Genomic DNA, 24,342 nt, shown 5'->3' on the forward strand with positions numbered 1-24,342 from the left:
GAACATCCCCATTGTCTCAGTGTGTGGGTGTACCCCTCGCAGTCCTGAGTTCCTTGCTCGTGCTCCCCCTCCTTCTGCTCCTGATTTGGACCTTGAGATATATATATCATGGAAAAATGTCATCAAACAAAGTTCATTGCATCTTTAATGAAGGCAATAATTTAGTGGAGTTAGTATTTTGTTGTTTGAGAAGAAATTATGCCGAAAAGCAGATCAGTTTTTACAGAGCTAAAGGTTCAAAATGTCTATCAATTTAAAATTGATATTTGTGCTCATTGTATAAATAAGTGCTAGGCAGTTCAAGTGGCAAAGGAATATGTCCATGGTTATTCTTCCAATACACTGCATTGCCTCTGGGTCTCTCCGGAAAGCTTTGACTTCAATAGCCCCATTCTTTCTCTTTCTTTTATTGTTTCTCCATATTTTAAAACCATATTCAAGAGCACTGCTTCCTGTTAGACACAAAAAAGGAAACAATGAGCCAAGCAAGAAGACAAGCAAATAACCAGGCACATCAGAAGACTGCTCTGTGCTTCTCAATCAAGCATTGATGGTGGGGCTGTCAGAGTGCAATTCTTGTTGATGTCACAGATATAGAAAGCAAGGGGTTTAAATACTTGTGAAGTCAGGAAATGGCGATGAAAATCTCAGTTGGGTGTCTTTGCCTTGCACTCTAATGCTTATTCTGTCATCAGCATGTTGCATTCGTCCACTATTTTTCTTTACACACCATGTTCTCCTTATAAGAACACTGATCATGTTATGTAAATATATATGCTAATAATCATATGTTCATTTAATTATGTTGTTAAAGACTCTGTTTTCAAATAGGATCACATTTCAGAATCAGAGATTAGAGCTTCATTATATCATTCTGGGAGATAGTTTAGAGCTTCATCATATCTTTCTGGGGGATATAATTCTATCTACATATCAACTTATAACTGTACCTCTTTAGAAGGTCTCTGTGATGAGTATTCCAGGCACCAAAGACATTGTCACCAATATGCAGAACACCCAGGGAAAACGAGGGTGTTTAATCCCTCTAACTCACAGGACTTAAATTTTCTTCCTGTTACATTATATTCAAACTGTCATAGTCAGTTCCTCAAAACACTGACAGGCGTGAGTGTGTGTGTGTGTGTGTGTGTGTGTGTGTGTGTGATACAGAGTGTGTAGGTTTGCATCTTTTGAAATGAATCCAGAACCCCTAACCTAGAGCAAAATAGCAGAGAAGCAAATGCCTTCTCTATGATTATATTCCATTATATCTCCAGGGAGAAGTGTTAAAGATGCTCCATTTGATCTGGAAATTAAAGCATTTCCACAGAGAAACATTATCTCTGTTCAGGTATTTCTATGTGGAAGATTCTGGGGATCACTGTTTCCTTACTGACCCTTGATTGTCACCATAGAGGGAGAAAAGGGTGTCACTCAACCAGTTGTAAAAATATCCTAGGGTTTTAGACTCTTGTGCCAAAGGGGGAATAAATAACCAAGGTGTAAAGAAATTTTGAAGACATATTCTTTTCTTCATTTTGATTATGAGAAGAATAAAACATACATAATACATGATGGAGATGATTATTGCAAGGTGGAGGCCATGAATAAGACTACTGGCTAACAATATGTAGAACCACGGAAGAGTAGGTATAAAGTAAGGAAGTAGAGGGTATAGAGAGACCTCATTAGGAAAAAGAAATAAAATTGTTATGGATGAACAGGGAACGGTTGGAGCAAGATGCTTAAGTGGGAAGAGGGAGGGGAGAAGCAGATGAGGAAGAGGAATACAGAGAGCTAAAATTAAGAAACAATTGAATAGTCTTGAAACCTAATACAATAGAAGCTTCCTAAAATATTTACATATATGAAGAAGATTTAAATGAAATTATCAAATAGTGGTGGAGACAGTTCCTACCAGCCATCTCCTATCACCAAATGGATTTGGTTTCATCCAATAGAGTTGTTGGGCAAAGAGTCCCAGAGAATCCCCAGTCTAGCCAGATTGTTGCTTAGACAATAAGTTGCTCTCCACAAACTGACAGAAAGACCCTAGTTCTGAATACAATGCCCACGCAACTCACTGAATATAGAGAAGTCAAGATGGTATCAGCATAAAGTCTTTGCCTCTACTTTCTAGTCTCTTTAGTACAGAAAAGTACTTTTTTATTTTAAAAAAAACACAATAAAAGGTGTGTTTAATGAACTGAAAACAGAGAAAGCTGGTAAAGAAAAGCAGATGAATTTGGTCAAGTTAGAATTAGAACCGAGGAGCTCCATAAGCATCTGGCATCCGTTCAGTGTTGTATCTATGGTTAGAAATATATATGATAGGAACTCTAGGGATCTTCCGGATTCTTCCTTTGAGGTCCTGATAAACTGTAGCCACAATGGAACACTTGTGCTGAGTGACTCTTGTACCAAGCAGTCATTAGCAGAGGTTCATTTGTGTGTACATGGAAGTCGGTCAAATCGTGGATCCTTGGTGATTCTTAGTGCCACTCAATACATCTGGCCCAATTTTTCAGTTTCAGCCATCACACAATCAGTTATACAAGGGATACACTTGGCGTTCAAACAGTCCATCATGGACTGCACTAAGTCTAGTTTGGCTTTAATGGAAAAGTTGATGAAGTTGGTGGCAACAAGGATGTGGTACGGTGACCCAGCTGTGTATTGTACTGGAAGAATAAGCAGGAAGGATGTTGGGGGACTTCTCTTTCCTTCAGAGCACTGGGATCTTTTTTTTTTCCTTTCTTTTTAGGCTTTAATCTATCATTTTCCTTAAGTCTCTCATCTCTGAGACTAAGCATTCGCTTCATAGTTGCATATTTTCTTGTTTTCTCTACTTCCCCATGTTCAAGCAGTACTCCTGTTTCTTCAGAAAAATACTTTTAAGGCTACCAAAAGAGAAACAAGCACCAAGCAAGCCCCAAACGTTCTGTTCTACAGTGGTCTCCTACCTACAAGATGTGCTAGGGCAGTAGTGGCACAAAACTTGTGAAAGTAACCAACCAATACCAGACTTAAGGCCCACTCCGTGGGGTTGAACCCATACCCAACACAGCTTGGACAACCAAATGCCTGAGACTGAATAGCCCACCAATCTAGGGAAAAACCAGAAACTACTCATTTAAAGCAAAGTAGTGATAAAATGACTCCTAATTACTTTCTGCTCTACTCAGAGATTAGTGCCTTGTTTGGCCATCCTCAGAGAAACTTTCTTCTGTAGCAGATGGAAACAGATATAGAGACTAACATCCAAGCATTACACATAGTGTGAGAGATCTTAGAGCACTCATTCCTGAAAGGGATGTCTTCATTTGACTCCTCCCCCATGATGTCACAGGAAATCCTGTGGAGGATGAAGTTGAAGGAGTGTGAGAGTGAGAGAGAGGGAGGAGACCAAGAGAACAAGTCTAAATCCATTTGCTCACAAGTCATGTGAACTCACAGAGACCAAGGCAGGATGCACAGCGCCTGCACGGGTCTGTTCCAGATCTTCTGTGTATACATTATGGTTTCCTATTTAGTGTTTTTTTATGGCATTCCTGACTTCTTGAATGAGTGGGTCTCCAGTTGTTTCTATGACAACACAATGACAAATCAAGTAACATCTACTAACAGTAGCTTCTCTCTCAGAGTTTATAAGACGGTCAAATGGGTAATATTTGACAGCAGAACATTTTCTTACAGAGAACAAGGAAGGGGTTTTTTTTATTATTATTGTTACTCTTGACTCATATCCGTGTGTCTTGAACATACTGTATTCAGTGGAGGCACACTGAATTATAAAGACTCATTTTTTTCTCCTCGTGGTTTGTTTGTTTGGTTCCTGGAAGATGAGTTGGTTTTGACTCACAGTTTGAGAGGACAGTCCATCATGGTAGAGAAGTCGCGGCAGCAGGAAATTCAAGTGGCTGATCACATTGAATCCTCAGTTAGAAGGCAGAATGTGATAAGTGCTGTAGTCTTAACTTTGTGACAGCATTGGCGGCAACTGAGGAGCAGTGCAGCAGGGGAACTTTAGACAGGAATCCTGCAGTCACAGTGGAGGTTCTTAGGAAGTGCATGGCAAAGGAGCAACATCAAGGGCAGAAGAGAAAGATGAAGTAAGACCTACAAGTGCCAGGCATTCCTGGTCAGTTTGGACTTTCTGGCTTCAGAAACAAAATTTGGGTTTTCTGTTGCTATGAAAAAAAATCTGACCAGGTGCAGAAAATCAACTTCTTTTTCCTACAAACCTGTGCCCTTGTACTAGTTGTACAGTTTCTTCATTGTGTGTTTAGTGGAATCTCCTGCATTCAACATATTTGTGAGCCAGCACAGACAAGCCTCCCCTTCTCTGGTCAGATGCTTCTAATAGTGTCTGGAGATCTGACAATCATGCTTACTGGCCTCCCTTGTGAAGCAAGCCTTAATGAGACAGTCTTTAAGAGGAGTAAGAACTGAAATTCATAGACATCAGACTCAAGTTCAGGTTCTCTTCCTAGTCATTATGTGGTCTTGTCTTGGTTTATTGAATTTATTGGATAAAGACAAACAAACAAAAAAACCCCACAGCAAGCAAATTATACAAACCATAGTTATCAAATGGGAAAAATGACAGTGAAATAACAAACTAGAAAAATGGTAAGAAAAAAAATAATCAAAGTTAGTGTCTAACTCCCAATAGTTGCTTTCTTCCTGCCTCATAGCAATTGTTTCAAGTGTCATAAAGTATTGGATGAAAATAAGGTATTGTAAATACATGGATACCTACATGCTTCTATTTGTGGTTGTTGGTACATATGTGTATCTGCATATCTACCTGTGTTTTTATGTAGAAATTCCCATATACCATTTCCATCTAGGTTTCCCCCAGGGAATACATATCAATGACTCTTAAATCCACTGCTCCACAAGGTGAGTGGGAAGGCGACAAGATGGTAGAGTTTGGTTGGGAAACAGATTCTGAGCACAGAACAGCAGGTAGTAACGCTGTTGGCAGAGTAACAGAGAAGAAGCTGTGGCTTACCCATGACATCATGGCAAAAAATAGCATGGAAACAGCTGGAGAGCTGTCAGAGTGATCTCAAGGAAGAGCTGTGAAATCTCTTTGCTTATGCATTAATCGAGAGTTGTGTAGCTAGAACTGCACTGCCAGGGGAAGAACAGGCGAGGTGGTAGCTCACCCTTTCATGGCCTTTCATCTTTCTGCAATATGGTTCTATGTCACAGGGATCCTGCATATGTGACTGCCCCTATGTGAATGCTACCTCCTCCCCAACTACTTCACTGACACCCAGACTTGGTAGACAACCCCAAAGAGACAACAATAGGCAGGCACTTGAATCATTTACATATCTTTTATAAACACAGGTTTTAGCAAGATTGGCTGGAATAGAAACAGAAACAGTTGTTATTGTGATTAAATACTAACATGGCTTTGGTTTTTCTGACTTTTAAAAATATGAATAGCAACTAATTTTTTTTAAAGACTATCCTTAAGACTGTCACAGCCAGTTCAGTGAAAGGAGGAAGATGAGATACAAAGACAAAAATCATAAGGGACTGAACGGTCTATAGGCTGATTTCTGCCGCAGAAAACCAATGCAAGGCCAGAATCACTTGCATCAGATTGAAAAGTGGCTCTCTGCCGAAGAGTTTGGATAACCTGAAGTAGCTGAGGTCATGAAAATTTTTACGGGTGGCTAAGGAAAGAACATTTGCAGATAGGGAATCGGATGTTGTTTCTTTTGGGTATGACCTTGAATCGAGGCTGTTAGCTCTTGGCTTTCATTTCAAATAATAAATCCTCTCTTAGGGAAAAGTGAATGAATGAGGTGCGTCCGAGACTTCCCTGGGAGCGGCTGCAATCTGCGCAGTAATCGGGCAGTCAGGGCAGCGTAGCTGTCATATAGGAATATTGTTGAGGTTTTGTGTCAGTAAATTGTTAGTGTTGTAGAAAGCACAAACAAAAAGAGAGCAAAGAACAATGGCTTATCCAATACAGGGAGAATTTACATAAGCCAGGAAGTCTAAAATAGTAGTATGAAGTCGCATATTGTGTTTTCTTTTTCTTTTGAAATGCATGGCGATATTTTCCCAAGGAGGGCAGGGAGATTTGCTTTTAATGATGTCAGAGGAGCATGCTGTGAATTGTTATGGGCTCTACTCTCCATGGCATTAGGTGGGTAACGGTGTTTCTGTGTGACTATGTTCAGCAGTTTGATGATACCTAATTTTTTTTTCTTCTTTCGGGTTCAAGCAAAGAGATACAGATGCATATTATGAGTGAATGCTTTTCGAAACTAGAAGCATGTACTCTTCCCATTCTCAATGTCCATATTAATTTCCCCACTGTCTAGCAATGCTTCTTGAGCTGCCAAGGCATGAGCCACATGTTACTTATCACCTTTTCTACTGCTCCTTTTAAAAACACAGGTCTTAAAATTTTGACTTTCCTTGCCTATATTGATTGCCACTGGAGTCTTTTTTTAAAGTCTTGAATATAGTACCCATGGTACTTAGATATTTTTATTATTGTGTATTCAAAATGAAGTAGTCTTTTGCCTTATTGGGAAATAAAATATACATATACATACTTATATTTTGAAATATATATACATACGTATTAAAACTGCATCTAGGTTCATTTCAAACACAAGGAAGCTTTTCAAAGGTTTGACTCTACTTTTTCATTCTTGAATAGGCTGAACACAGCTACATTATCTTGATACAAAGAAAGCAAGCATAATTACAGCCATTAACTTATTAAAAGTAAAGATACAAACAACCTCAAGCAAAAAGAATGCTACCAGAGTCAGGCTGTTTCCAGAAGACATTGTTGACTTTCAAATAAGGAAAGTGTCCTAATGGTGGCTAATGGAAACTGAAAAATCAGAAAAGATTCCTTCTATGTCTTCAGTGGCTCTTCAGAAGACACTGTAGTACCTGAATGTTATAATTTCAAATGCTTAAATTCGAAGACAAAGAAGGGAAGTAACTTGTTGGTTTCTTCTTTACCACACATGGAGACAAAGGTATGGGTCCAATTCCTTGCGTTCAGGTCACAGCTTCCAAATCTGACAGTCTAACAGAATGTATTTTAGAGATGTATTTACTGAAACCAAGCATACTAGTGAATCATAGTCTGATAAAGCTAGATAATAAACTAGCCTGAATCAAGGGACTTGCCACAGAAAATCCTTATCCTCAGTTAGAAGGCTGTAGGCTGACTGAAGTTTGGCTTATCTCCCTTGGGTTCCAAATGGTGGTTTTGCATTGGGCTACAAGGCACTGGGATTGTCTCCAGGCTAGGATTAGGTTCAGATATTCGGTATGCATGTTTATTCTCAGGTTCAAACTGAAAACTCAGTGATTATCTAGAGCTTATTCTCTCCATGGTGTATCTCTATATTTCCCCAAACACTACAAACAGAGGAAACACTTTGGAAGCTTTGTTTATTTCACATCTGCTACCATCCCATGAGCTAAAGAGGTACTGTTATGATTTAGCATAACATAGGGAAAATGCTGAAAGCCTACTGATGACATTGTTCTTCCATTGATTCCTTCTCTCATTCATTTATTCATTCATTCATTCATTCATTCATTCATTCATGCTTTTGAAACTGAGTCTAGTATGTAGCTCATGCTAGCCTCAGACTCATAGAGATTTTTTTTGACACAGTCTTACAAATGTTGGGATTACAGTCATTCACCACACCCAGTTTATTGGTGACTTCATTAAACCATGGTACCTGTTCAAGAGCCAGATGCTCCATACTTTGCTTAATCTCTGCAGAGTACCAAGAAGTCATTCCTTACTCTAATAGCAACACACTTGTATTGATCCATGCAGAGTTCACCTACATTTCCCAATTGTAGAACCCATTGAGTTACGGGTCATTAATCACCTCCACTTGCTTTCCCCTTTTCCTTTGGCTCAGTCATCTTAACTATTCATTAATGCAATCCTTTCTTTAATTTTGGTTAATCTATATGCATCTCAGCTTAGTTTCTCTGGATTTTATCTTTTTTCCTCCCAATCTCACCCTGGCATTTATACTCCATGGTTTCCCCTCTCATACATTAGCCACAATGTTTCTCTGCAACCAAGACACTGATGCAACATTCCTTGGAAACTGTTAAGGACATAGTCCTGTGGCCATCCATGCAAGAGCTACCCATCTGCTGGGTAACCATCTGTGATTCATCCTTCTTTGTAAACATTCCCTTTTCTTTCCATTGTGGCCTCAAAGAGATCTCACAAACCTGCCTGCTACTGACACTTACTTGTAACTTTTGCATTTTCTCTGCACCAGCCCCTTATCCTTCCTGTGTGGCAAACGTATTCTCAAAGAGATAAGGTTTAATTCAATGTGACCATTCTTCATGCTGTTGTGCCAACTTCTTGCCAAAGATCACAACAACAAATGTTCATAAAGTCCAGGCAATTAAGTAAGAATTTGTATAAACTATTAGATGTAAGTCATTTTGTTATCAGAGATAGGTGTTCTTTGAGAGAGACTATGGCAACAGAAAGAATCCCTGTGAGTTAACATGGCACGCCATGTTGTGATCCAGCTTCTGAGCTCATTTGCCTGCCTACCATGCATGTGAATGCTTATTTTTCTTCATTTTGACTAAAAGACATGGTATATTCCCTGACGCAGATTTGGAAGGGACTTTGAAAGCCCTGGTAAGTTTCAGCTCAGCTTACAAATGTCTCCTACAAAGTCTCTAATAAATCTTCTTTGCATCCAGTGATGCACGGTACCTACTTCACATCCCTGAAAAACTACAGAAATCACTTTTTTCTGTTCTAGCTGAGGAAAAATGGGATTGTGTGTTTTCCTGAGTTGAGTCTATCTGGACCCTTGACCACTTCTGTCTTTCTATCTCTTTTGTAATTGTCGTCCTCAGGTCCTTCATCTCTCGTTTATCTGTCTTATTTCTCCTCTCCTGTCTTGCCCCCATCTGCTCAAAGATAACTAAGTTTGTTTGTGTTTTTCGTCATTTCACTCAGGCTTTCCAGTGCTAAGCGAAGAGAGTTTATGCTCTTCATATGGCACTCAAAATGTAACATCACTTGGCTTTAATTTACTATTTAATTTCTCTCCAGAGTATTCATTTTGTCTAAACCAAACTGTCCACAGTCCAGTCATGTTTTTTTGTTTATTCATTTGTTTGTTTAATAATTGCGTTTCAGAAACTAGGATACTTTTTAGAATGCTATTTTTTTCTCTTTCATTTTGATTCAGTTCCTTTGTTGAAGTCTGAGATGGTCTTTGCAAGCCAGCCCATGTCAATTGTTTTACATGAAGTCGTCTGTATCCTCCCCAACAAAATAACCATTTCCACGTATGTTCTATCAAATGGTGTTCATCTCTAGATAGCTTTTACGGTTTTAATGATTATTTTGTTCCCATCTTATTTCATCTGCCCAGTTTCAAATCCACTGAGGACCTATACCACATCCCATCTTTACATCTTTGACTCTCACACAATTCTTTATAACTAGTGTGTCCAACTGATGCTCATTAATTTATGTAAAAATAGATTCATAATACATAATTCTACTTCATAAAGACTAGACTAAGTATTTTCAAAATAATTCCAGTCTCTGTATATTTGAGAGACAATCATCTTTGAGATTGCCATAAACCAAATTATCACCATGTACATCAAAAGAAAATAGACCTTACTTTTACCTAACATGTTAAGAATAGTTGGATTGGAAAAAAATGTTTAACTAGATTGGTTATATATCATAAATATTATATATGACTTTTTAAAATTACCTACAGAGATCTGATTGGGGAAGCATGTCTATTTATTTTTAAAAAGTATGAGTCTTAAAGCTATGAACAATTGTACATTCAGAAGCTGGAAAACTCAGCTCTGGCTTGAAATTCTAGAAGAGATTTTTGGATGCATATGGCAGGAATTAAATAATTAGATTGGTGTTTTTTGTTTTTGTACTTTCTTTGATTCACTAGGTGACTTGGGGAAGTACATCACAGTTTTAGCTATTTGTCAAGCCAAGATTCATATGTAGTTGTGCAAAATATGTGTCCCCTTAGTTGCTTCCCTCTAAGAGATTAATGAGATAATTTCCAAAGAGTGCTTTGATTTTTTTCTGATAAAAGAAACAGACAAGTATGACATGAAGCATTTCCTGCTTCTTCTGAAGGTTTGAAAGAGAGTTAAAAACAGCCTTTTAAAAAAATATCAGAGTGAGAGTGGAGAGGCATGCATGCTTAAAATCAAGTCCACAATTATTGAAGGGCACTTAATAATTTTCCCCTATGTGCACTGGGCATTGCAATTTACCTTCACTTCTCCACGTATTATCTCATTGCTCTTTAAAATTACTCTATGAAGTCCATTATCAAAATTGATAGAACCATTACCATATTTACAATGAAGAAAGTAATACTCAGAGAGGTCACAAGAATTGTCCAGTGCTACTTGACTCATATATGAAACAGTAGAGGGTTACAGTTGCTTTTATGGGTTCAAGTCCACCTCTACACATCTCCATTTCTCCAGTTTTATCAATATTGTGGCAGATAAATCCGAACATTACTTTATATTCCTATTCTGTCCCTGTTCAGGAGTGATTTTAAACCCCATTTCCATTACAAACACTTCCATGTTACTATGACTTAAGGCTAGTTCTTATATGACAATTCTTGGGGACCATAAATATATATTGTTCCTGAGGCATTTTATAGAAAGGGAAGTTTCTTGCCTTTTCTTAAATAGGCCCTCAGAATTCAGCCCAATTTTCACTTTTGCTTTGCTTTCTTTTTGTTATGATTTTGGTGACTTGTTCTGTGAATTTTTGTTCTTGTTTTAGTCACATCTCACTTTGGAGCCCTGGCTGGCCTGAAAACTCCCCATGTAGAACAAACTGGCCTTGAATATGCAGTGTAGACACAGGCTGCTTGTTCATCTCCTGGCCATCCTGACCCTAATAAGCATACAGAAACTATACTGATTACAACACTGTTTATTCGATGACTCTAGTGTATTCCTAGCTAGCTCTTACATCTTAAATTAGCCAATTTCTATAAATCTGTGTATTGCCATGAGACTGTGGCCTACTGGTAATGTTCTGGCAACCATATCCTTCAATAGCTACATGGCATTTTCTTGACTCTTCCTGCTCTATGTATATATCTCTGTTCAGATGTTTCAACTGGCTTTACTCTGCTAAGCCATTGGCCAAAACAGCTTCTTTATTAACCAATGGTAATAAGACATAGTCACAGGATACAGAGAGATAGCCTACATTATCTCCTCTTTTCTGTCTAAATAAAAAGGAAGGTTTTAACTTTAACAAGGTAAAATTGCACACAACAAAATCAGTTATTAAACAAGAATAATAGTCACAATATTTAGTCCATTACATTTGGAATATTAAGGAAATACTCTATCATCTATCCTATTTTTGTGAGTCAAAAGTTTTATTTCTAATTTATCTTTCATCACAAATAAGGAAAACTATAACTATCTGTCTTCAACTCTTCAAAGACCCCAGAAGGTTATAATATTACCTAAGTAAAGAGTACATTGTAAGAAGCTTCCAAAACTTTAGAATTGACAGAGACAGCTTACTGCCTGGACAGTCACCCAAAGTTCTTCTGTAATGTTGTGGCATTCAAATACACTTTACAGGCCCATAGTATTTGGCAGACTTTACCATGAAGCAGGAAGTTTGAAAAATTGTCTCATCTATATAGGCCATTTGTCAGCCACTTTCTTTTGTGTTCTGCAGAATGTCTGGCAGTTTCTTCTGTGAAGAGAAACTGTGAAGAATCATCCCCACTTTTTCAGTCTGGCAACGTTTTCTGGTCCCTTTCCTGTGGGTCCTGCATGTTCAGTTTATACAGCATATCATCAAAGCAGTCCAAGAAACAACAGTTTCTTGTCCAAATGGCTAGCCTTGTTGCATTGAAGGGAAATTCCACAACAAGTTTCTTCAATGCCCATCAACCTTTCTGAAGTAATTATCTCATTGTAATGAAAAGTTCTAAGTTCTTAAAACATTTTAATTGCCATATTTTGTTAGTCTTTGGAAGGTTTGAAGGATATCTATCCATCTGAAATATATCTCTATATATCTAGAAAACCTAACTAACATGACTACAAGTTTGACTATTATATATGACTATCTATTAATCTGTATTTCTTAATTATACAATGCATTTTAAACAAAACACTTTAAACAAGAGCAGAAATACATATATTCAATGTAACAAAATCAACCCTAAATTTATATCAATAGACCAGATCCCATATCAATGCAAAATATGCATCTTTATATCGTATCCCCCTTATTTTTTTTAGAAATTGACTCTGAACATTAATCACTTATAATCAACTCCCTTTAAATGAAAATACACATTTATAAACAGTCATTTTGGGAATTTGGTTGTTGTTCTTTCCAAACTGCTTCCTGGTTTTTTTGTTGGTCAAAGTATTTTTAGGCTTCAAAGAAACCTTTTGGGAGGGAGCTTTTTCCATCAAACCACATTAGCCTGAAAGAAATCCACAGGTTCTAATCCTCCGTATAAACAAAAACAGAACCACTTTTTCAAAGTATCATGTCCTTAGACTCAAATTTTTAAGTAAAGATACCTTTAAAATATCTATGTTGGTTTAGCACAGCAGCCCATACAATGAAATGTCTCTCTGTCATTAGCTGTTCACAGTCAAAAAAATTTCAAAGAAAGCACAATAATATACACAATCTAGACTCTCTGTGTATATTACTCCTTTATGTGACTTATTTTTTCACTCCTTTAATCTATTACTCTCTAATCTCTTTTATTACCTTTATTGTCTCTTTAAATACTTCACTTTATAACTGTCTTTATGTTTTTCCCACTCTCTCCCAAGCCTATGTACATTTATTTTAAACACACTAGGACCTGTTCAGAGGTTTATTTCAGTCTGAATCTGTCTTTATTGCATATCTGTAATCATTTTTTGACCAGGGTTTTTCCTTAAAATGCTAAGCGGTGAGGTTAGTATGAATTGGCTCCACCTCATCCAACATGGCAGAGGTTTGTTCACTGTCCTCTCTGCAAGCCATGCTCACCACTCCAGGTACCAGGACACAGTAAGTCCATGTTGCCATTAAGCAATTAGTAGCATGCTTCTCACAAACACCATTTAAGTACAGGACCTTCAGAAAGAGCCAAGCTGTTAAAACAACTATCACAAATCAGGAATACTTCTTTTAAAGGAGCCATGCCTCTGATCACCGCTAGCAAACAGAGCCCACCTGAGAAAATGCTACTACTAAGAAGCCATGCCTAAATCTGTTCTTCTGTGTCTAGAATTCCTTCCCAAGTTCTCTCAGGTTTTATGTGGATATAGTTGCCTCATGCTGGCACCAATTGTAGACAGAGGGTGCTTGTTTGTTTTCCAGCCATCCTGAACCTAATAATCATACAGAAACTATATCAATTGCAACAATATTTGGTAAATGACTCTAGTGTATTCCCAGATAGCTCTTACCCCTTAAATTAACCCATTTCTATCAATCTGTGCATTTCCATGAGACTGTGGCCTACTGGCAAGGTTCTCGCAACCATCTCCTTTGGTAGAAGCATGGTGTTTCCCTGGCTCTGTCTACTCTCTCTGTATATCTGTTCAGATTTCCCACCTGACTTTACTCTCCTAAGTCATGGGCTGAAACAGCTTCTTTACTAACCAATGGTAATAAAACAAAGTCACAGCATACAGAGGGGAATCCCACATCAATGCAGTGATCCTCCCATTTTATTCCTAAGTACAGGGATTGCAGACATGTGCCACAATACTCAATTGTGTTTTTCTCTTAAAATATATTCTCTGTGTGTGCCTCTCCATTTCTCTCTCTCTCTCTCTCTCTCTCTCTCTCTCTCTCTCTCTCTGTGTGTGTGTGTGTTTGTGTGTGTGTTTTATGTGTGTATATGTGTGTCTGTCTTTCTGTCTGTCTCTCATCTCTGTATGCACACATGGATGTGGGTACCTGAAAGATGTCAGTAGAAGAAATTGGATCCCTTGAGACTGGAGTTACAGGTGGTTCTGAATCACTGTGTGTAGGTATGAGAACAGAAATCTGGTCTTCTGCAAGAACAGCAAGTGTTTTTAACCGCTGAACTACCTCTCCACCTGCAATGCACTTTTTTGATAGCTGTTATCAGCACAATTTATGTGAATACTGAAAATGACTCTGTTCACTTAGATATTAATGTTTAGCATCATACATACAAATGGGTGCTAAATTTATATTCGTTGAGAAAATTGCTAGATTAATCACTGATTCTGCATGGAGCAGAAGGTTCAGAGAGTTCACAGGGATAGCAGGGACTATAGATTAGTGTGGGGATGTAGGGCTCTAGGGTGAAGAATAAAATCTGCCCTCTTGACAATAATAGAATTATTGGTTTCAGGGAACTATGTTGGCAGAATTTGTACATGTAGTTCTGACACTACATTACAACTTTACAAACTTTTCCTTTTTTTTCCCCTGTCTATTCAATTCTGCCTATTCAACTACTAATGACACTCAGCTAGGGATTCAAGATGTATGTAAGACAGGTAGTACATCCAAGTGAATCAAAGAAGCCGGATAAGAGCGCTGTTTCTGTGATGTCTCAGTTTGTTAACTAAATTGCAGGTTGTACAGTTTGGCCAGAGACAGCTGACAGGCTACTCTGCCCAAACAAATCACATCTGCAAAATGATACGTGCACTTTAGTTTCATTAGAGGCAGGGGTGTGATTATGGACTGAGCTATCACAGTAAATATGGTGATTATATGCATCCCTCAGGACTTGGACTTGGAGTTGACAGCATAGTTGGACAGTACAAGGGAGTTTTGGGACTAGTTCACACACATAAGTGTCACCAGAGAAGACTTCCAGGTCTCTAAGGATGGCGACAGAAGTCTGCAATATGAACTTCTACTGCCATGCAGAATTTTTGCAATTGAAATTGTTGTTTGCTCATAAGTCTTACTCAACATTCTTCTTCTCTAGCAACTGTTTCTGCATTCCAATGTCAGACAGGTAAGATATCAACTGCATGATGTTAAACCTTTTTTAACAGTAAAGAATAGTAGCCATCAACAGTTTACAGAGAGCCGAAGTGACCAGAGTGAGCACTCCCAGGTTGTTAGACATACACCGGCTTCAAGCAACATATCCTCTTTAGCTGCCTGACATTTGACACTTCAGGTCCTCCCTAGAGTCAGTCTGTGCTAGGCTTTCCTATAGAGGATTCATTAAAGTTTCTGCTGTATTAGTAAAGGCATCATCTCCTTACTATAAGATAGCCTCCATTCCCTTGAATGAAATGATCGGGGCCACACATGTACCTTTCTGCCATCTTTATCTGTTTGAAGAAACTGGACTGGATGAAGTTGATGTGCATTTGATGAGAATTCTCTCTTCCTTTCTTTCTGTTCCCAGGTTTTTTTTTAATCCCCTGAGCTTAGGTACCCATGCCTGCTTCATCTTTGCAAAGGCAGTGAGAAATGGGAGAGAGACTGATTTGTGGCCAGGTCTAGGTCTCACCTCAGAACCATTCTCTGTCAGACTCCATAAGCAATATAGTTTTCTGGCCCTTAGCTTGTGTCCATCTCTTAGCAGGCTGGAAATTCACAGAGAAGAAGACTATCTAAGATTTATTGGCCCACTTAAACCTCTGTGTGGCAAAGTAGCAATTTTGTTTTTCAGGCTCTTATATTGCAATGAGCATTTTTTATTTATTTGACAGTCTCTTATATAACTAAAATATTTTTTTCAATATCATTTCTACTCAGTATTAAATGGTAGTGCTAGAGCAATGACCTGCATTAAATTTTTCTTGATGGTTATAGCCATCCAGATATATGAACACAGAGAACTAAAAGTGTGTTTGCATAGAATTTATAAGAACTCTTCTGCACCAAATGGTTGGCTGTCAGGCAACTTTCAATTAATAGGTTTTATTATCATTATCTTCACTGGTATTTATTATTCTTATTGTTATTGGCTGAGAGTACATTTTCTGTTGCTGCATCTCTGAGTACAGATGAAGGCTGCTACCACCCATCAGACTGCAGAAAGAAATGTATTTAAAAGTAATCCTTCCTATGAGACTGCCTAAAAGAACAGACTTTGCTGTGGCACTTCAGTCCTTGAAAGATACTCTGCAATTTTGAATCAAGTCACCTCTCAGAAGCAGCAGTTGGGTCATTTCTTGGGGGCATTCTCATTAGATACAAGTTTGATCTTCATTATCCAGGGTGCTTAATCTATCCCAATACGTCAAAGGGAAAAGTGTGAGCTCATTGAACATGTGCTAGGTGCCTGCATGTACTTGTTCTATCATTGTAACAGCTTTTTCTGGTAGACAATATTTACCCAACATTGGGGATGAAAATGTTGATTCCTAGAGATTCTATATAAAATACGGTCAAGAACACAGGACAGGAAAGTTTCAAGGTCAGATCAACCTTATTCAAAAACTTTAGATTGCTGTAGTTCATTAAGTGGCAAATAAACTCAAAAGCTTCTATGGGGGAAATCGGGAAATATAAAATAACATAGAACATTAAAAATGTGCATTTCTTTGTTTTTTTTTTAGTCCTGTGACATTCTTTGTTGTTATAGTTATTGTAATTTAAAAGGACTGTTCACCATTCTATATCAAAAAGGAGTTGAACAAATTTGATGATAGGGAAACACAATTCACCCTTTGACTCTACTAAACAGTAGGACATGATGAGGGCTGTGCCCACTAGAATTTAGATTCAGAATCATTATGTATTGTGCCTGTTAGTGATAGACATGGTCTTCTATCTTTCATAGTGTAGGTACACCTGTATTCAACTCTAGATGCCTTGGGTTAGGGTTAGGGTTCATTTGTTCTGTAGTCTGATACACAGAGATGGCATGTCTTTACTGCATACTGTAAAGAAGATTACCTCTCCAGTATTTCTTGTCCAAGTTACCACTCATGTTACCTACTTACTTGTTAACACCCCCTACTCTAAGTTCCACCATAGGGTTTAGGGATTTAACATATAACTTGAAGAGGAAAGCATAAGTATATAGTTTTTTTAAAAAAATAAAACATTTTCCCCTCTTTTCTATCTTTGGTCAAGCTCCTGAAAATAGGAGAGAATTTTCAGTCCTACAGGGGAAATAATAAATATTTACCTTCTGTAATAATGATAAATATTTATTTCCAATGGATATAATGCATACACACACACCTACATTCACACCAAATGTTTGTTTTCTGTTCATCATTTTGTGATGATTTATTTTGCTTAATAAAAGTTTATATTCAAACAGATTTTTTTTCATTTTTCATCTTCCTCACCTTTCAATTTGCTCAAGGATGTATAGTTAGTGAGCAATTACAATTTATCAAAGTCATCTTGCTCCAAATCTTTGCCACTGAGTCAACCCCTAGATTACATCCTGGAAGGATGAATAATTCATGCATCTAGTGTCTGTCAAGGAGTCCCAGGCAGTGTTTTGTCACTACACACTTGCTGGCAAATTTTTTATGACCCTAGTTGGAATCTAGTGCAAATGAAGAATCAGAGTCGTTTAAAGGTCTTGATAATGGGTTTTAATTCCCTCATTTCTAAGTCCATGGAGCGAGTCTTTAATAAGCCTACTGGTGATGAAGATGCTGAAGACTTCTCAGCAGGCTATGAGAAATAACTTAGCACCCATAGTCCCCTGAAAGGCACAGTGCACATCTCATATTCAAAGGTTCTCTCCCAAAACAGACCTGGTTGGAGATCGTCATCCTGAGGAGCTTCTCCACTAAACTGTTGCTGTAGGTGAAGGCAAAGGAACCTTCACCACTCCAGCACTTTCAGATGAATATTTACTGAGCATTGTATGGCTCTATACGGGAGGAGACCTAGAAAATAAATTTCATAAATTTCATATTCTTCACTTACAATTCCCATAGTAAGACTAGAGCAAAAACAGTTCCATTACAAAGCATCATTAAGGGAAAAGAGAGAGGTCTGGATGATGAGAAGCACTCACTGTTCAAATACAAGGACAAGGATTAGCATCCCAGCACATTAAAGTGAGGTGCAGTCCAACCTATGCCCCCAAAATAATAGCTTAGATTTAACATGAGATGCCACCTCACAAGAAGGCAAAGAGTGATAGAGGAGGAGACTGAATGCCCTTATTTTAGCTTCTATGCATGTATGTCTCTACCCCTTCCCTCAACATACCCATGCTGTGCGTTTCACACATACATATTTACAGCGCTTAAATAAACCTATACAAATATATAATTTCACTGTCTATTGAATAGATAAACCTGGGAAATCAAAGATGTCTCTGTGAGGGCATCCCTGTGGAGCTGCTTTCATCTCTATCTGGGCTGTGAGAAATTAATTCTCTGCAAAGAAATATCTCTTTTACTGTTGCAAGAGGGGATGCCATTCAGCTTTGAATTAGGTAAAGCTAAGAAAATCCATGCTTTCTGAAGGTTGTTTATATATTCTCTAAACACCAACTACCTTCAGCAGAGCTTACATTGACTCTAGATCACTCCTCATCATTTTGGGTTACCCTAAAGTCTGTTGACTTGTTCTGAGTTCAGGACTATGATGCATTCACATTTCAGAGAGGACTTCCACAGCCATGAAAGCTCAGGATTCTACTATTTTGGAACTGTTCAAGGGCTCAATTATTACTGCTCTGTCCTCTGACAGATGGTGAACCTATATTCTCTTAAGTCACCAGGTGTTTACTTAAAAGAGGTTAGAGAAAGCAACATTTGGATGTATGAGGTCTTCCTCAAATGCACACACACACACACACACACACACACACACACACACACACACATCGGAACCCACAAATACACATGCAACAGGCAAAAGCAGGTGTTTAATTCCTCTGGCAATGTTTCTTGACCTTTTGGATGAAATTTTTCACATCTTCATATTAATGAATAAAATTGTAAGGTACTCGTAAAGAAGAGGAAGAAGAAAGACTATGCTGTTTAATTGCCATTGCAGAATGCTTGCTTTATTGTGCTCCTTGGATAAGAGTGTATCTGATGCTGGGGTTTGCCCTCTGGGGACTCATGGCACATACGATGTCATGGGAAGGAAGGGCGGTGTTCTGCTCTACCAGGGACATATCTCTATTTGAAGGAAATTGAAAATAGGAAGCTAAGTTCATAATTTGAAATGAGAAGCCTTGATCCTTGATTTTTTTTTTCAAATCCACATAGCATGCAGGGTGGTGAAATAGTTCTCAGTTAAGAGCATTTATTCTCGCAAAGGACCCAGGTTCATTTCCAAGTACCATGATGGTAGCTGCAGTTCCAGGGACTCTGGCACCATCTTCTGCACCAGGCAGGCACATGGTACACAGACATGCATACAGACAAAACTCTCATACGCATAAAATTATTAATATTGCTTAAAGAAAGAACACATAGCTGTGAAGTGGTTTCTAATGATGTCATAATAGACTTCTCAACACACACAAGTTGGCTCACGAGATATGCTTTTAAATCCTAGATGTGGGTCACCTTCACTCCTCCCACCCTGGCAGAGGGGAAACGCCTTCCCTTTAATGCTTGTGTCTGGGGTTCACAGCACTCTCACGTGCAGAGTCTTTGATGCTGTCTCTGAGGTCAGTTGTTCTGTCTCCCCCTGATGTTCTTTGGATGTTTAAATTTCATCCTTTTCTTTTCTCTCTCTCTCTGTCTTTTTAAAGGGTGATTGGGAGTAATTCATAATCAACCTTTTGAATTAGAAATGCTCATCTAGCCCAAGAGGGAATGTTATAGTCATGATATTTGACAAATGGGATGACCATAAAATATCACCTGGATGAAATACTCAGTTGTAACACTATCTGCAGGATGCATACCCTACAGTCTCTGTGTGCAGACAAGCAGTTCTGATATATGAGTGTCTCCTGGCCATTTTGTTTACAATAACAAGGAAAGGAAAAATGAGCCCTTATTTTACTGTGTTCATTCCAAGATGATGGCACAGCAGATTCCCCTTGCAGGTAGACTGAAAGTGCTCCATTATTCACCATTTGTCACGTGGCCTGCAGATGCACTGGGGGCCTCGAGGCTGAGATATTCATTGTGCCACAATACTCTTCTCCTCTCTCATTTTATCTAATACAATGAAGTGAAATTCCAACATCTGACTGATGCGTGCTGTCTTTTAGAGTCTCAGGCCTTGAACACATACACGAGCCACTCACGTAGAACTAGATATAGTTTCTGGAAGTAATGTCATATCATTGCAATTTTAATAACTTACAACTTTGCCCCATCTCTTCCATTACCAGGCTATTGCCAACTACTCTCATCTTTCACCAGAAACCTCTGATTTATTTCTCTGCATCCACAGCTGACCGCCTTCAAACAGTGTTAAGTTGAATTGCTTTCAGTGTCTAGACCACCCTCAGTGGGATCTGAGACAGATTAGTTTCATGCTTAATTGCTGGATTCTTTATATATCTTGTCTCCCCTTATTAGAATTGAACTCTATATGCCAGATAATAGTTATGAAGGGGATTTGTAATGCACTGATTATCAACATGCTTGATCACAGTGAGACAGAAATTCCCCCAACACATGCCAAGTTCCACGAAGTGGGTTTATGCCTTATGATAGGCATCAGTTGATAAGGAAAGCCTATGATTCATTGGGAACCTGTCCCTTAAGGCCCAGGTTAAGCTGCCTGTGTTGGATGGAATCCCTTCTCTGTACACTGCAAGCACCTGGGTTTTTTTTCCAGGGGAAATGGAAGAGGCCGGAAATGTGGAAGGTCTGTAACAGAGCCTTTGTTGCTCTAGCCAGTAGCTTCTTACTTCTGAGTAGAACATTCCCAGCATGTTCTACAGTTGTCTCAATGTAAAGTAAATAAGGAAAAGGAATGAAGTGGGTCAGTCCAGAACAACGGGGCCAGTCTGGAGTATCTGCAATATGTAAATGAGTGGGTAGGGTACATCTTCCCCATTTGACCTTCCACGCTCGTTTGAGTTCATTGGATACTTAAACATAAGCTACTGGCCAAAATAAGAATAAAGGTCAGGAAGCTGTCTCTGTAGAGGATTGGAGAGTGAATTAAAAAAAAAAAAAACCTGTCAGCTCTACTGCTGTGGTACAAAGGCATCCAGAAACAATACAGCAAAAAGGGGACATTGATGAGTATAGCCACATCCCAACAGAACTTTATTTATGAAACAAAAAAAAAAAGTAATTAGATTCACAGCTGAGCCTGTTGGTCCTTGGTCCAGGTTTATGTGTTTCCTCTAAATTTGTATATTTTGCCTTCAAACAAATCATTTAAAAATTGCTACAACCTACACTCTATATCCTTTGGCTTATCATACTGAATCTCTATTTTGAATGTATCTACCAGGATTTTTATTTCCTTGGCCAGAAAGTTCTCTAGAGTATTTAGTGGGGATTTCTCTGTGGGAGTGGCTGAGAGTGTCTTACCTACTAGAGAAAGTATGCTTGGATTGTGTTTATATTCACTAAGATCTGTTCACCCTGAGACCATAACAACTATCACTTCTAAGTGATATAATAAATATATAAGACAGAAATAGTAAAGCCCTTTGGAGAGTCACTAAAGGTTTCTCTACTGCCACAGAGCAAGGCTCAAGGGTTACTGATTGCTGAGTTCCTTATATAAGAATCCTTATATTCATCCTCACTTGGCCCAGAATACCTACTTCCAAGGAAGATGCATGCATCTTTGTAGAAAATGACTGAAAGTACCCACTTAGAAGTAAAGGGTCAAGAGTTGGCAGGACTTGGGAAACAGCTGATATTATTATGCCAGTCGAAAAGTACTGAGAAATTTTTCTAGGCAGTCACAGCAGTGAGTTAGTGGGTAAGAGGGTTAGAAAGATCAGGGAGAAGAATCAGCACAAATCCCGTAGAGCCCGCACAGAATTGAGACACAGACATAAGGAAGCAGTTTCCAAACTTAAACAAACATCTGTATTGCTGCGTTAGCTTTCTCAGACATCAGCAAGTCCCAGTCCAAAGTTTCTGATTCAGAAGGTCTTCATTAGGCCCATCACTTAAAATTCTAGTATTTCCATAGGTGGTGCTGATTTTTGGTTCTGAGACTGTACTTTGTTGACATGTAGATATGATACAAGGTACTCTAGGAGAATTCTAGATGATTTGAAATGTGCATTTTAATTTAGATACTTGTAATTCTGTTACTATGAGAACAGAGTTTGAGGTTTCTACTGAAGTCATTGGTGGTCCTTGATAATCTATCAGAGATTTGGGGCAGAGTTGCCATAAAGCATTTTTAAGAGATGTTAGTCTGTGTTGGGTTTCTTGGAGCACTGTCTTTTCACCTGTCACCTGCTTAGTGCCAGGAGATTGCCACAGATCTTGGCAAAACACAGGTTCTCCTCCAGAAATGGACATCTTATTTTAGCTTATATTTAAACTTCACCGAATGAGCCAGTAACTGAGACGCAGACATTCAGGGTGATTTGAAGGACCCAGTGACTCAGGGTGCCATTTGTTACTGGTGATGAGCAAAGCTGTGGTTGTGGTTTGCATTTTTTTTTATTTGGACCGGTTGCTGTGTCCTTTCGTGATTCTTTTCTCTTTAGGTCAGAGTTCCTTCTGTCCTAAACTGTCATCCTCTTTAAAATTTGCTTAATGTTGGAGATGGAGCTGTCTTGAGCTATTTATCAGTCTTATCTCCCTTGGCCCTCTGTTAGCGTTTCAGATTGTCCATCTAATCCGCTTTAATTGATTGACCTCCTGTAAGCAGACATCAGCGGAACACTAGGGAAAGTACCGCTCTAGTCGGAGGAGAGGTCATTGTAACTTTGTTGGATGGGTGTAGAGGTCATTGCAACTTGCACAGATCTAGGAAAACAGAATTAGTTTTTCTACCATTTAGCATGAATTTTCTGAGGACAGCTGATACAGATTCTGGGCTTAATTTCCAATGAGATATAGTCATTCCAAGTAGAGCAGTATCCACAGTGAATGGCTCGTGCATGCCTACAGTTCACATGTTACCACTAAGACTAGTTTTCACCCAGTTATCCTCAAAGACACCGTTATTCGTTACCCGCTAGGCCCCACCATTAACATCATCATTCTGTCATTCTTTGTAGATCCTGTTTTAGATTTCCCATGTTTTTGTTCATCACAGTCAGACTGCATCTGATGTTACAGTGTTTATGTAATACACTTCTCACTTTTATAAAGGTAGCTTGAAAATCAGAGAGTTGAGAGATTTGCTCAACAGTACATGGTTGAAATAAGGTGGAGTCTCAATGGTCTCTTTTTAAAAAAAAAAAATCTAATTCTCAACTTGTTTTAGAACCCAGAATACATATTTTCTTCTTCCCTGACCTTCTGTTATGGCTGCATTCCAGCTTCTCAGGTGAATGGGTAGAGGGCATTGTCAGCAGATGGCAATGGAAGTCCACATTATCATGGCTGTAATCTTGTGAGTTGAATGGCTCCGGGCTGCTCCTCTCAATGAGAATTCTTGAAGATGTCCTGTTTCTTCCATTCTGCCAATCGTTTAATAGTGTGTAGCTCCACACAGAGAAAATACATCTTTAGTCCTTATCAACTATTAATTGTCTTATGCCTTGGAAAAAGGTGGTCATCTCATTTAAAAATTAAGGTAATGATCTTCCTAGAAAGACTAATGACAGGCCCCAAAATGTTCAAACTGTATTCTACTGACTGCAGAATATTTTATTTCTAAGAAAGTTAAGAAATGCTCCCTTAACTGAAATTATCTATGAACAAGATAAGTTCATAAATATAATCTTATGTGTTTGCACATAGCATTTATAAAGCAAAATGAAAATATATGTTTTGCTTTTATTTTATGAAATCTGAGCATATTTATAATGATCTATTTTTGCTAATACTATAAAAATTCTGTTTAGACTCCAGTGGCAAAGATGCCCTTTTTTAAAATTCACAACCACACAGTTCAATTCATCACTCATCTAATAATCATGTACTGAGCTCTGCTAAAAATTTTATATTCAAAGAACCTTAATTACTAGGTTCCTTGAATACAAAAGTTAGATGGATATGGCTGGGACTGAAGTGGACATGAAGTGTATGCTTATACAGAGAGAATAACTTTTGATATAAATATGGTCACACATTATAGAGTGGCATTTTAGTCAACAGAGATGACGTGTAGAAATGTGGTTCTGTGACATTGTGTCACTTAGTGAATATCAATTCTGTATCAGACAGTGTAAGCCCACCGTGTGATGCTTGTGCATTGACTATATCACCCAGATTCATCCCCCTCAGAGCACACTGCTG

At 38.4% G+C, this 24,342-nt stretch overlaps 1 protein-coding gene and 1 pseudogene across 27 annotated transcripts in view; one reads left to right on the forward strand and one right to left on the reverse strand.

The window, feature by feature from the left end:
- Nrxn3 (neurexin 3) overlaps nucleotides 1-24,342 on the forward strand; it is a 1,572,781-nt gene that overhangs the window by 1,365,673 nt on the left and 182,766 nt on the right. The window lies entirely within an intron of this gene.
- Nucleotides 2,261-2,849, reverse strand: LOC101982619 (annotated as a pseudogene).

This window comes from Microtus ochrogaster, chromosome 1 (genome assembly GCF_000317375.1).
Source record: "Microtus ochrogaster isolate Prairie Vole_2 chromosome 1, MicOch1.0, whole genome shotgun sequence".
NCBI classification, from domain to species: domain Eukaryota; kingdom Metazoa; phylum Chordata; class Mammalia; order Rodentia; family Cricetidae; genus Microtus; species Microtus ochrogaster.